The sequence below is a fragment of the Euprymna scolopes genome, chromosome 15 (genome assembly GCF_053919585.1).
Source record: "Euprymna scolopes isolate OS-2025 chromosome 15, ASM5391958v1, whole genome shotgun sequence".
Taxonomy (NCBI): domain Eukaryota; kingdom Metazoa; phylum Mollusca; class Cephalopoda; order Sepiida; family Sepiolidae; genus Euprymna; species Euprymna scolopes.
Window position 1 is genome coordinate 97,399,511 of NC_136496.1, and position 12,205 is coordinate 97,411,715.

Genomic DNA, 12,205 nt, shown 5'->3' on the forward strand with positions numbered 1-12,205 from the left:
AATTTAAGATAAAAAAGCAGAACCAGACACTTCTAATGCCAGAAAGTCTGACAGAATTACAGAGGCAACATTTTTCATCTTGTTGATCACATTCTCCAGAAAATAAATGTTGCTCAGAAGCAGATCATCTAGCAACTTATGATCGCTATAAGAGTTAAATACTCAGTCTGTCGTCGTTGTTGTCGTCATCATCATATTCGCTTTACTTGTTGGCATGTGTTAGATAACATTTAGAAATTGACTTTCAAACTAACCTATCTCTTACCATCTGATTATTTTAAGGGATGTGGGGATACACAAAGTGAGTTCCATCCTCCCACACACATGTTTGAAAATTGAGATTCCCAAGTTTTCAATTTTTTTTTTCCAAAATTTCTGCAGCACAATAACCCAACTAGGCCTAAATACAGCAAAAGGTATTAACCTGTTCGTTTTTCTTTTTCTTTTTTTAAAGTTGTGTTGTTTGTTCTTTTATTAGGGGTGTTTAGTTCTCTTTCACTGCAAGAACTTAGACGCCAGGATTGGAAAGTGGGATTGAGAAATCAGCACGCCAGAGGAGGAGCACTTTGACCTGCAAAAAGTGCCTGGGCAGCCCTGTCGGTATTCTCTGGTAAGGGCGCCTCAAGCGATTAGCAAAAAAGCCCTTCTCAAAAAGAGAAGGCAAAGCCTGATAGGGTGGGCCTCCTAGAACAGCACAGAACTAAACTCCCACCACAAAATCAACAGGGACCGGATCATTACAGGAATGGTTTAATCTCTGTTGATTTAGTAGGTTCAGAAGCATTAGATTATAGCATGCACTCTTTGAAAATTATCTCTGACCAGGTCTTTATTTAACCCATCGTCTCTCGAATCCTTATCACTTACTTCCATGTTTTTCTTAGTCTTCTTCTACTAACCTGCCCTATTACCTCAACTTTTTTACATCCACAAACCCAAACACTCTCATCCATTATTTCAACACAACCAAACGAACAAAATCTCATGGTCGCCACACATCTCCCTAAAACTGTCCAGATTTAATATTTCTTTGAGATCATCAGAGGAAGATTAAAAATTAAAATATGTTGATAACAAAAGAACACAACTTTATAAAAAAACAAACAAAAAAAAACGAACAAAAAAAACCCGAACAGGTTAATACTTGCTGTGGTATTTAGGCCTGGTTGGGCTATGCTGGCATCCTCCGGAGGAAGAAATTTACAGAGAATATCAAAATCACAATTGGTACCCATTAATCATGGGATGATGAGATCCAGCTTCTAGTATTCCCAAAGGCAGGTCCCACATCACTTAACTGCAGTGATTTAATGAGAACCGATGTAGCAATATGATTATGCAAACATATTTTTATATAAAGTTAGAAATATTAACACTGTTGTGGATTCAGACTATGTGGACCTCTCATTAATGAATTCCAAGTCCTGTTACCGAACATTGATAAATGATTCCAATATAAAAATGTCCAATCTTGTAAAATTCTTCAGATTCGAGTGTGGTTTGCTATTCGGATGCTACCTATGCCAGCTTGGAGAATGGTTCCTCACAGGGTGGATTTATCATCTTTGTTTATGGTGAGATGAATAGATGGCTCCTATATGCTGGTCATCAAAAAAACTTGAGTAACAAAGAGCCCATTAGTGTCTGAGACTCTTGCACTTAGTAAAGCTGCTGATGCAGGTGTATTGATAGCTGCCATACTGCAAGAAATCTTCAGACTACCCAAGTTGCCTGAAGTACAATGCACAGACAATGCATCTTTGGTAGAGACCTTAAAATCATCAAATTTTGTCAGTTACAGAGGTTTGAGAGTCAAAGGGCCAAATATTGGAGGGCACAAAAGTTGATATGGCAAAAGTAAAGGAAATGTTCGTAAAGGAAGAAATCCAACTTAAATGGATCAAGGGACAAGAACAGGTTGCAGACTGACAAAGATGGGAGCCTCAACTGAAATTCTAAGAGACTTGTGTTAATAAGCCGTTTTTTTTGTTTGTTTGTTTTTTGTTTTTTTGTTTGTTGGAACTGACTTACACTTGACACTAAAAGACGCCAGCAATGTTAGAGTTATCGAACTTGGTGGCCTTCTTCTATATATTTACTTATTTCCCTTGTCTCGAATGAATATTCAATATGGCGTCTGGCCATCAGTAACATGTGTTCATTCAACATTGTGGGATGTATTGTGAACTAAAATTCTCAAACACTGAATTTGTTCTCTCTAATAGGTTTATACAAGTAGTCGTCGATGGGCAGAAGTTCAAAGTATCAATGTTGGCATACCTTAGGGATCAATCCTGGGTCAACTCTTTCTTATCTTCATCAATCATCTCCTAAACCACATTCTATGTTCATTTGTTGGCATATATGCAGATGACACACCAACATCCATGGCAACACCTCAAGATCTTTCTAAGTCTCTCTCCTCCAACCTCGAGTACATGGTGCAATGAGGCAAAAGGTGGCTGGTTAATTCATCAATCAAGCTTCTATTTTTGCATTACCAATGCAATGATCCTCACCTGGCCCCAGTTATCAACTGAATGACTGGCTCTAGTCTCAAAGAAACACCCTGCTTCGACAAGCTTTTTAGACCGACCATCACTTCTCACCTTGGAAGACTTGCATCAAATCAATTGCCAAGGATGCTGGGAAAATGGTTGCATCATTCTATGGCTCCAGAAAGTATCACACTCCTGGCACAATTATATAAGATCCAAATACGTCCTAAAATAGATGATTGTTGCCACATCTGGGGAAGAGTCGCTTGAAGCATCCTATCTTACCTTGACAGAGTTCAAAATCTTTCCTCCTCTCTGCAACCTCTTTCCCACAGAAGAGAGGTTGCAAGCCTGGCTCTGCTCTATTGTAATTTTCATGGCAGGTGCTCGCTGGAGCTTCAATCCATGGTCCCCCTCACCAGACAAAAAGCACTCGCCTAGCTAGAAGCACTATCTATAATTTCCCCCACTCTCTATCTGTGTCTAAATCTAAACACAAGTTCCATAAAGAAAGCTTCTTTTCTAGGATTGCCAGGCTGCGGAATTCTGTTCCACTAGCTTGCTTTCCAACTGACTACAACATGGTCGTTTTTAAACCCAATGTAAACAAATTCTTGTTGAGTTGTCTCCTTAAATAATCAATTTCTACCCAATTTCCATCACTGTACACACATTAACCCTTATCCTCAACTGGCTTTCAGGCCTTGATAAAAAGAAGACATGAAGCAGTGTATCAAGACGAATGGAAAAGAATGGATGTTATTTGAATTTTTCTTTTCCTGGATTAGTTGCCTTACCAAAACTTAAGAGTTTAGTCTACAGTAATATTTTTCCATAGCTAGAAGGAAGGAGAGATGTATTCATACCCCATCCTAACTAAAAATAAATTCAAAAAGCCAATTTACAGCCCCAAAAGAACTTGAATAAGTCCACAGTCCACGCCAACGATCGTTAAATTATTCTTTTTTTAAACTTATCGTAACCCACTTAAGTACTGACCAGGCTTAATGTTGCTTAACATTGATAAAGTTGTAAGCTAAATGAATGAAGAAATGATCCTCACCCCTCCCCAAATAAGTGCATTTCCATAGATGGAATTAATACATTAAAAACAAAATGTAATTAGATTAAATCACGAACACAACAATAAAAGTGTTTTAATATATTTTTTAAATAATGACATTAATATATTTGAATGCGCTTAATGATTTCATATTGATAACAATGCAAATATGTCTTTCACTGTGATAACAATAGAAAATAAATTCCAACAAATAGACTACAACAATATGTTATCATTTAAAATGTAGATTGAGAAATTAATCTTACTTATTATATAATGACATTACAGGTTTCCACTATGCTGCTTGGGTCTATCATAGATTGCAGTGCCACTAAAGACGGCCACTATTTTGACGTTGTCATCTGGGTCTTTCATGAACCCATTTTCCATAAATTTTATTAACATTCAATTGTTTGATTTTATTTCTAAAATTCCATAATTTATTAAAGCACAAATACGTAATGTTTTGGACTTTTTTTTTTTTTTTAGATGAGTATTTTATTTTCAAAGCATTTCGGCTAATATAATCTGTCTTCATGCACATCTTTTGATGGTTTGGTTGGTGGTTTTTGTTTTACGACATATCAACCCTTTTCAGGTTATTTAATGCCGAATCCAGTTATTTTGAAGAAAATTTTTTTAATAGAATATATATATATATTGTTTTTCAGGTCGGTTTCTATTTAACCCATAGTTGGGACCCTAACAGGTACTACCACCCCGGGTCAGAGTGGATCTGGAAGCAATGGCAATTAAAGGGTGGCTCCACACTCCCCAAAGCCCGCAAGCTGGGCCTCACCATCGGATATAGTTTAAGGTCATATCCAGGACCACATCTTTTGAACTTGAGAATATTCATGTTGAACTTGGTAATTAATAGGGCTATGACAACAGAATATTATTATCATTGTTCTGACTCTCAAGTATATATCCGACACAGTTAGACACAGTTAATCAACTGAGAACCACATCACTCTATATAAAAGCATATAAGATATAAACAGATACACACTCGAGAGTCAAAACAATAAAAAGAATATGCTGTTGTCCTAACCCTAGTAATCAATACAGAACTTCAAACTGAACCCTTTATTTATGTCCACTGTTGTCAAGCACTGTGTAGTGAGGGAGGAAAACCATCTGTGTGGCAACAGAACTGAGTTCTGTGCCACATCTTTGGGAAAACCCAAAAGTGGTTGTCTGAGAACTACAACCTGACCAATCTCAACATCTGCCCTCTCCACAACTTACCAGACTGCAACCTTATTGGTTATTATGTGTGACGTGCAGTCAAAAAGACACCAGCCATGTCACCTGCAACATCAAGGACAAGCTGGTTGCCAGAATCAAACTAGTATTCAGCCATTTCTTGAAGGACAACGTGGAGGCCACTGGGAGAGTAGAAAGTAGACCATGAGTTTACTTTTGCCATTTTCATAAATGGTATCCTCTTATTTTGTTATTTAGTCCTCACATTCCAGTAGTATTTTTTAGCTTCTTACATCAAATTAAAAAAATCTGTGGTGGAAACTCAAAGCAATTTCTTCATATGAGCTGTATTCGGCAAAAGATCCACTAAGAGATATGCCTGAATTTTGAAAATACATCAATTATTGGCTGAGATATAACGTTATTTCCTTTTCAAAAAATGTCAACTTTACCTGGAACATTCTATATATTTGACAAAGATATACTTTTATACAATTTGGTTAAATGAAATTACCCTTTAAAAATCATATTCAAAAACAAAACTATTTCTTAGAAACAAAAACAAAACGAGTAATCATCATCAACAACAACAGATGCAGAGAAACAATCCAATATATCAGCTAAGGATTTTATTCTTGACCCCCAAAATACACTATTCTATTCCTGTAATAATCTGATCCCTGTTGATTGTGGTATAATGCTGTTCCTGTGCATTTCTAAGAGGTCCACCCTTCCAGGTTTGCCTTTTCTCTTTGAGAAGGGGTTAGTTTATTGCTAATTGTCTGAGGCGCCCTTACCGGGGAATACCAACAGGGTTGGCCAGGCACCTTTTGCAGGTCAGAGTGCCAAACCTTGGCAGTGCTGACTTCTGAATCCTATTTTCCAACCCTGGTGTCTGAGTTCTTGCAGTGGGAGAGAATTAAATACCTCCACTATCAAATAACCAACAGCTAAAACTATGACTATTGCTATAACGTGATTATTAGACTCTTTGCTATCATTTCCACACAAAAGGGTAAAAGAGTTTGGAAGGAAGGGAGGGGTAAGGTAAACTAAATTAGAATCGGAAGAGTCTGTCAGCATGATTTCAAGTCTTTATCCAGTTTAATATGAGCTACAAGCATTTTTCCTGCTTTGTTATCTTGAGAAAATATATTTTTTCCTGAAGTTACACTTTTATACAATTTTGTTTAATAAGTAGTGATGGACGATTCCAATATTTTTCTTGATACCGATACAATTACCGATGCGATTCTACATTCCCGACTCCGATACAATTACTGATTCCGATTCTTTATAAAGAATAAATAAATCTCTAAATATTTAACTATAAACATTAAAAAACACACGGGGGGGGGGGTAATCCATTGATTTTAGTTTTACTTTAAAATCAATGAATATTTATTATTACTACCAGCAGTGAAAAACTTGTTTAAAACAAAATCAAACAAAAAAAGATAATTAAAGGAATTGGTTTTGGCATCGAAAAATAGACACAAATTTTTTCGGTTTCGATACTCAAAAAAGTTTGATTTTACTGATTCCAATTAACCATTCAAACACTATTAATAAGTTAATACGGCATAATCATGTTGACACACCAGTTTCTGTTGGATCACCAAAGTTAAGCAACATTGAGCCTGGTCAGTACTAAAATGGGTGACCATTTGGGAATTCCAGGTGCTGTATGTGCTCTCCACTTATCTCGACATTGTTTCCAATCATCCTGCACATCTCCTGTTACAATAAATTGAAATAAGACATGCTTATTGTTTACAAAATATTACAAGAAGATAATGGCCTCCATCTTTATTCGCAGTCTTTCTTCCCCCACAAATGTGAGAAATTCCATGACCAATGCCATTTTGTTGCCCGCCTAACATGATTTGCTAGATGATCTTTGATTGGTTCAATTTGAATGCGCCCGTTTGGCGCCAATTTTGTATTACATGTGCGTTATTTTTCAGTCTGAAAATGAACACGGAACAGTAAAGGACTCACACAGCGGTGCTCCGTCATAGAGTGCCAGGATTTTACCTTCATTGGACACCATGCAGTAGGTGGATGAAGGACATTTCTCTAAATACAGACAACATAATTGCTGAACTTATTTCACCCAATGAGGATATTCTACAGTGTTCGGCTTGATATATTTGATAATAGGAAATTCTTCCTATTTCTTCCAGAGACCACAAGGTCCTAAAATATGCCATATTGGGCGACAACATTCCCTCCGTGTTCAACCATGTACAACATGGATCGTTCTAAAAGGAAACCTGAACTAACATTCCCACAGAGGAATCATAACTACCGGCTCTATTGCAATGGATAGCAAATTCAGCCACTGTTTTTGCAAGGGACTTACCGTGAATCAAAGAACTTTCATTTACTGATACATCTTGAATAAAATTTGAGTTAAAGGTATGGCTTTGTTTGTAGAGTTTTATTTGCTATCTGCAGGGAGGAAATTGGGTGCGTAGGGAAGAAATTTCTTACACAAAAAAGCATTGGATACCTACCACCAACCTTAAGTCCAAGTGGGATATACCCCCCCCCCCAAAAAAAAGACCTAATGAATAATAAATAATTTATATTATTTGGATTATTCGGACTATTGTTCTCATCTTTGGTGTTATTTGCACAACAGTTCGGTTGATGTAACCTCCAACCATCTTCAGGTGCATCTTGTCTAATTTGGGAATCTTTCTATCAAACTTGGGAATAACATCCAAGATGAAAAAAATAGTTCGAATATTCCAAATAATCCAAGTTATCATTCATCATTAAAAAAAAAAAAAAAGAAAAAAAAAATCAGAAATATAATAATAAATAAAGTAAATTAAAGACTGGAGTGATTCTATAAAAATTTCTCATAAAAGTGGTGCAAGATTTATGTTAGGGGATGCTCTTTTCTCTTCCCTGCAACCTCTTTCCTACAGAAGAGACATTGCGAACTTGTCTCTGCTTTATCGTTATTTTCATGGAAAGTACTCGTCTGAGCTCCAATCTATGGTCCCACCCTATCGCCAAACTTTTACGAAAACACTCGTCTAGCTGATATTACTCAATAATTTCCCCCCACTCTTTATTTGTGCCTAAACCTAAACAAGGTTTCTTTCTGAGAACTAACTGCACGCCTGTGGAACTAACTCTCTTCCGTTTTTCTGCTTTCCAGCTGACTACAATATGATCGTCTTCAATTTCACCGTAAACAAGTTCTTGATAAGGTGTCCTCTTAAGTAATCCAATTTACCAATTCCATTACTAACGATTACTACGATATTTTCCCATTACTCATTAACCTTTATCCTCGAGTAGCTTTCGAGCCTTGATAAGTGGTGGTAACTTCTTTGTAAAAAAAAAAAAAAAAAAAAAAAAAACACATCCGTCGTCCTGGGAAGAGTATTTTGCTAGTAGTGAGAAATAATTTCCTAATGTAAAATAGGTAAACAAATTTATTTTCGATGCATTTTCATAACATTAACAAATTATTATTATTATTATTATTATTATTATTATTATTATTATTATTATTTGGTTTATTTATTTATTGCTGACGAAATGAGCAACAAAAACATGACCTTTCTTTTTTTTTGCTAAAAGTGTAAACAGAAACTGGGTAAACAAAGAGATAAAAATAAAATGACTATTGTTTACGATTTGAGAATGACGTCGGCTGGATGCTATCCAATCACACGATACCAATGTAAAAAGTCAAGTACCTAACGAAAGCAATAACACACACACACACACACACACACACACACACACACACATCACTGATAGATTCTTCCTATATAGTTTAAGATGATTACTGATAAAAACTGCTAAAAGTAAAATTAAAATAAAATTTCGTAGTGATATAAATTTATGAAGTGAAATAAATCTACTCGTAATTTTTTTTTTATGTAAAATTTTACTTTTTGCCCCCTCATTTTAAATAGAAAAATAAAACTGGAGTTTTTTGGGGTTTTTTCATTCGTGCGATTTCAGGTCAACGTCTTAGAAAACAAACAAAAATATATTTTCGATTTTAGAATGGGGATTCATTTTACTATATTTTAAATTTTAACGTAAAATTATCACCTAGTTTTTGACCACAAAGCGGAACCAGTAACAATTTTGTTTTTGTATTTTTCACTCTTTGTTTTATTTTTTTCAGAAATAAAATTTTTTTTTCAACTTATTTCTCATATTTTTAAAGTGTTATGCATACTTTTGTCTGTTAGAAAAATATAGAAGGGGTGTTGATAAGCATGAAAAAAAACAAAACAAAAAAAAAAAAAAACAAAGGGCGAAGGGTAAAATTTCTCTCCCTCTCTCTCACACACACACACTTTATCATAGCCTCGTATAAGTTTCTATCAAACAATGTCTTCAGTCAAATATCGCATTGTTTCTAGTTACTTGCCTCCCTACAAAGGTGGAGCTAGATATGGGGAAAATGCAGTTCTCCAAAAAAGGAGCACTCAGAATTAAGACAAATATAAAAATCAAACCAGTTTATATACAGACTAGCATGGGTGCCCAGCGTTGCCCGGGTGTTTAGAGGTGTATGCTGAGCAAAAAAAAAAGGGGGTGATTTTTTAAACTTTGACCCCTATTATGACCCCTGAAAATTTATTGTTTTGGCCTCAAATCAAGTTATTACGCTAGATCCATGTCCACGGAACCTATATCTAAAATTTCAAGGGTGTAGACCCAAAATTGTCGGAGGAGTTTGGTAGAGTTCTTAAAGGTCAAATCGTTGAAATTTGACCCCTTAACAGCCAAATTTCTGGCTGACACCCGTCACATCGATTTTCCCAAATCTCAGTACCCGGTATTTGAAATTTCGAGTCTATAGACTAAAAATTGACAGAGTTATTGCGTAGGGAAATGTACACAGACAGACAGACACACAGACAGACAGACACGTTCACTTTTATAGATATATAGATTTCTTCCTCACTGATCGATGACTGAAAAATTATGCGTAGTATCATAACAAATACTACACTTTTCATTATTTATTTGCAGAAAATATTTTTTTTAAATTACATTTAAAACAAATTAGGCACAAGGCCATAAAAAGTGTGGGGAAAATGGATGCTGTTGGTCATCCTTGGTCTATAGTAATAGCAACGTCTATCCTACTCTTGAATCATCCGAGTCACCACAATACCGTATTTCACCACGGCCACCAGGAGGTTGTCCTACTTAATATATCTCCAAATTGATTTGAAATTTTTTTGTTCATAAACTTGTATGCCTACTAGACACTATCCTAGAGTGTCTACGGTCTTTCTGTACATGGGGTTAGTTAGAACAACCTGGCATGGGGATACTTTTTCCTACAAGTAAACCCTGACTAAATATTCAAAATCACATTTCGTATTTACAGCGCAAAAAAGATCTCCTCAGTATGACTAACCTATACTGGCTTATACGAGGAATAGTGCACTTTCTCCAAGTGATGTTACCTCGAGTAACAGCGCGAAGTTGGATACTCCACCAGACTAAATGAATGCTCATCCTGAATCCAGTAAGACCAATAGATCACGAGAAAGGTATATTATATAACACATCAAAATGGTCAAGTGGGGAGATGAAAATTATGTTCTCAACTTCTTTACTAACTCGGTGTTTGAGAGGTAAAGGAGAACTTTAATGGAATATTTGAATATCTATGTATCTCATATAGAGATCAAGTGTTTGTCCCTAGGAAGGGGCCTTTTGATTTCTGAGAACTTCAACTGAAGTAAAATAAAATAAAAAAGAAAAGCTTTCATTGGAATAAAATGGTGAGTAAAGACAAAACAAAAAAGATTGCTTAGTTAGACTTTCCCAATCCTTTCTAAATAATAGACCACCGACTGTTTTCCAATTTGTTCAGAACCGAAAAACATGCAAGTCAATATTTAAAGGGGAGTGGGATTTAAATGGGATAAAGCAGAAAATGGAGTTTGTAGAGTGGATGGTATCCTTCCAAGATAAGTGCGATTTGGTAGATGCTGAAGACAAAAAATTGAAATGAGGAGTGGACATCTTTGAAGATTTCTATTACCAGGGAGGAGGGGGGATGACGAGATAGGATAACTTATTCACAAACAGCAAAATGGCTAAACTTATCCAAAGGACTGGGGTCTAATAAGATCAGGAACCGTGTGCACTATGAGTGGGCAGTGACACATAATCATACTCGACTCCTTTCTCACTACTTGTCCCACCTTTAAACAAGAGGAATATAATCTTTTTCAATCACACCTGATGTGGACTTTCAGCGGGTGCTTGAAAAAAGTGATCAGATCCTGATCAGCAAAAGATTCGATCACTTGGTCATCTTTCAAATGTGAAATCCACATCACCATTCACATAACAGCCAGGATCATGAGAAACACCATTCATCTTCCCTTGACCCACGTCTGTCCGACATTGTAGAGTACATAGAATACATTTCGTGGCAGAGGATATTCAAGATCGATGTGAACTGTTACCTCATTAACATACTTTCAGAACCACCAGTGTTTGCAACATTGAAAGAAGCTGTGATTGTGCATTTTTTCTTCAAACACTCGGGCAAGTCCTCCATTCTGAAACTGTTGCATGGTATTGAGGAGTAAAACATGTCAAGCCAATCACCAGGTCAAAATGTCGTTCAGATGACTTGTACCCAACTTAATTCGGAATGAATCTCCTCCTCTGGTCATCCAAACTACTCGATGAAAAGATCGTCAGCTTCATTAATCCCATGGAGTTCCTTTCTAGAAGACTGAGAAAGGTCACTGGACTGAGGAAGCTTTTTAGGCATGACTCAGCACTCTCTGAAGAACTGCAAGTCACCACTTGGCCTATAACGGCCCTCAGCCAAATGATTGAGAATGAGATCAGGAAAGATGCTTAATTGCAGGGTTCCAAACAGATTTCTGTCAATGTTCGGTTCAGGAAAGTCAGTCACTTGGTATTTTGGTGACACATCAAGTTGGGCACCCCTAACCTGCCTTCACACAGATGTTGAATGCAGATGTGTCTACGAACCCAGTACCTCTTCATATCTCAGAGAAGCAACAACAGAAGGTGGCAGAGGATTTAGATTAGATTTGCAGACATGGGAAGTAAAAACAAATGGATTCTTGGCAGCGTTCGAATGACGTTGTAAATTCCAACCTGTTCAGTTTGGTTCTCCCAACTTAACTTCCTGCCATCTCGACTTCAGATTATTTTTACATCATTTTTGGGTGAAGCCTTATTAATATGCAAATCAATGCATATCAAACTACATTTCCCCTGATCCTTAAAGATCACCTCATAGCCCGGTGCCAAGATTGGCAATCACATAAACTTCAAACACTGCTAGACACCACTAGCCTCTCAGGACACTGCTAGACACTACTAGCCTTTCAAAACACTGCTTGACACTACTAGCCTTTCAAAACACTGCTAGACACTACTAGCC

At 36.5% G+C, this 12,205-nt stretch overlaps 1 protein-coding gene and 1 pseudogene across 1 annotated transcript in view; one reads left to right on the forward strand and one right to left on the reverse strand.

Annotated features, from left to right (window-relative positions):
• The window catches only part of LOC145294017 (autophagy-related protein 2 homolog B-like), a 252,530-nt gene that overhangs the window by 223,457 nt on the left and 16,868 nt on the right, over positions 1-12,205 (reverse strand). The window lies entirely within an intron of this gene.
• LOC145294491 (5S ribosomal RNA) lies at positions 6,345-6,462 on the forward strand (annotated as a pseudogene).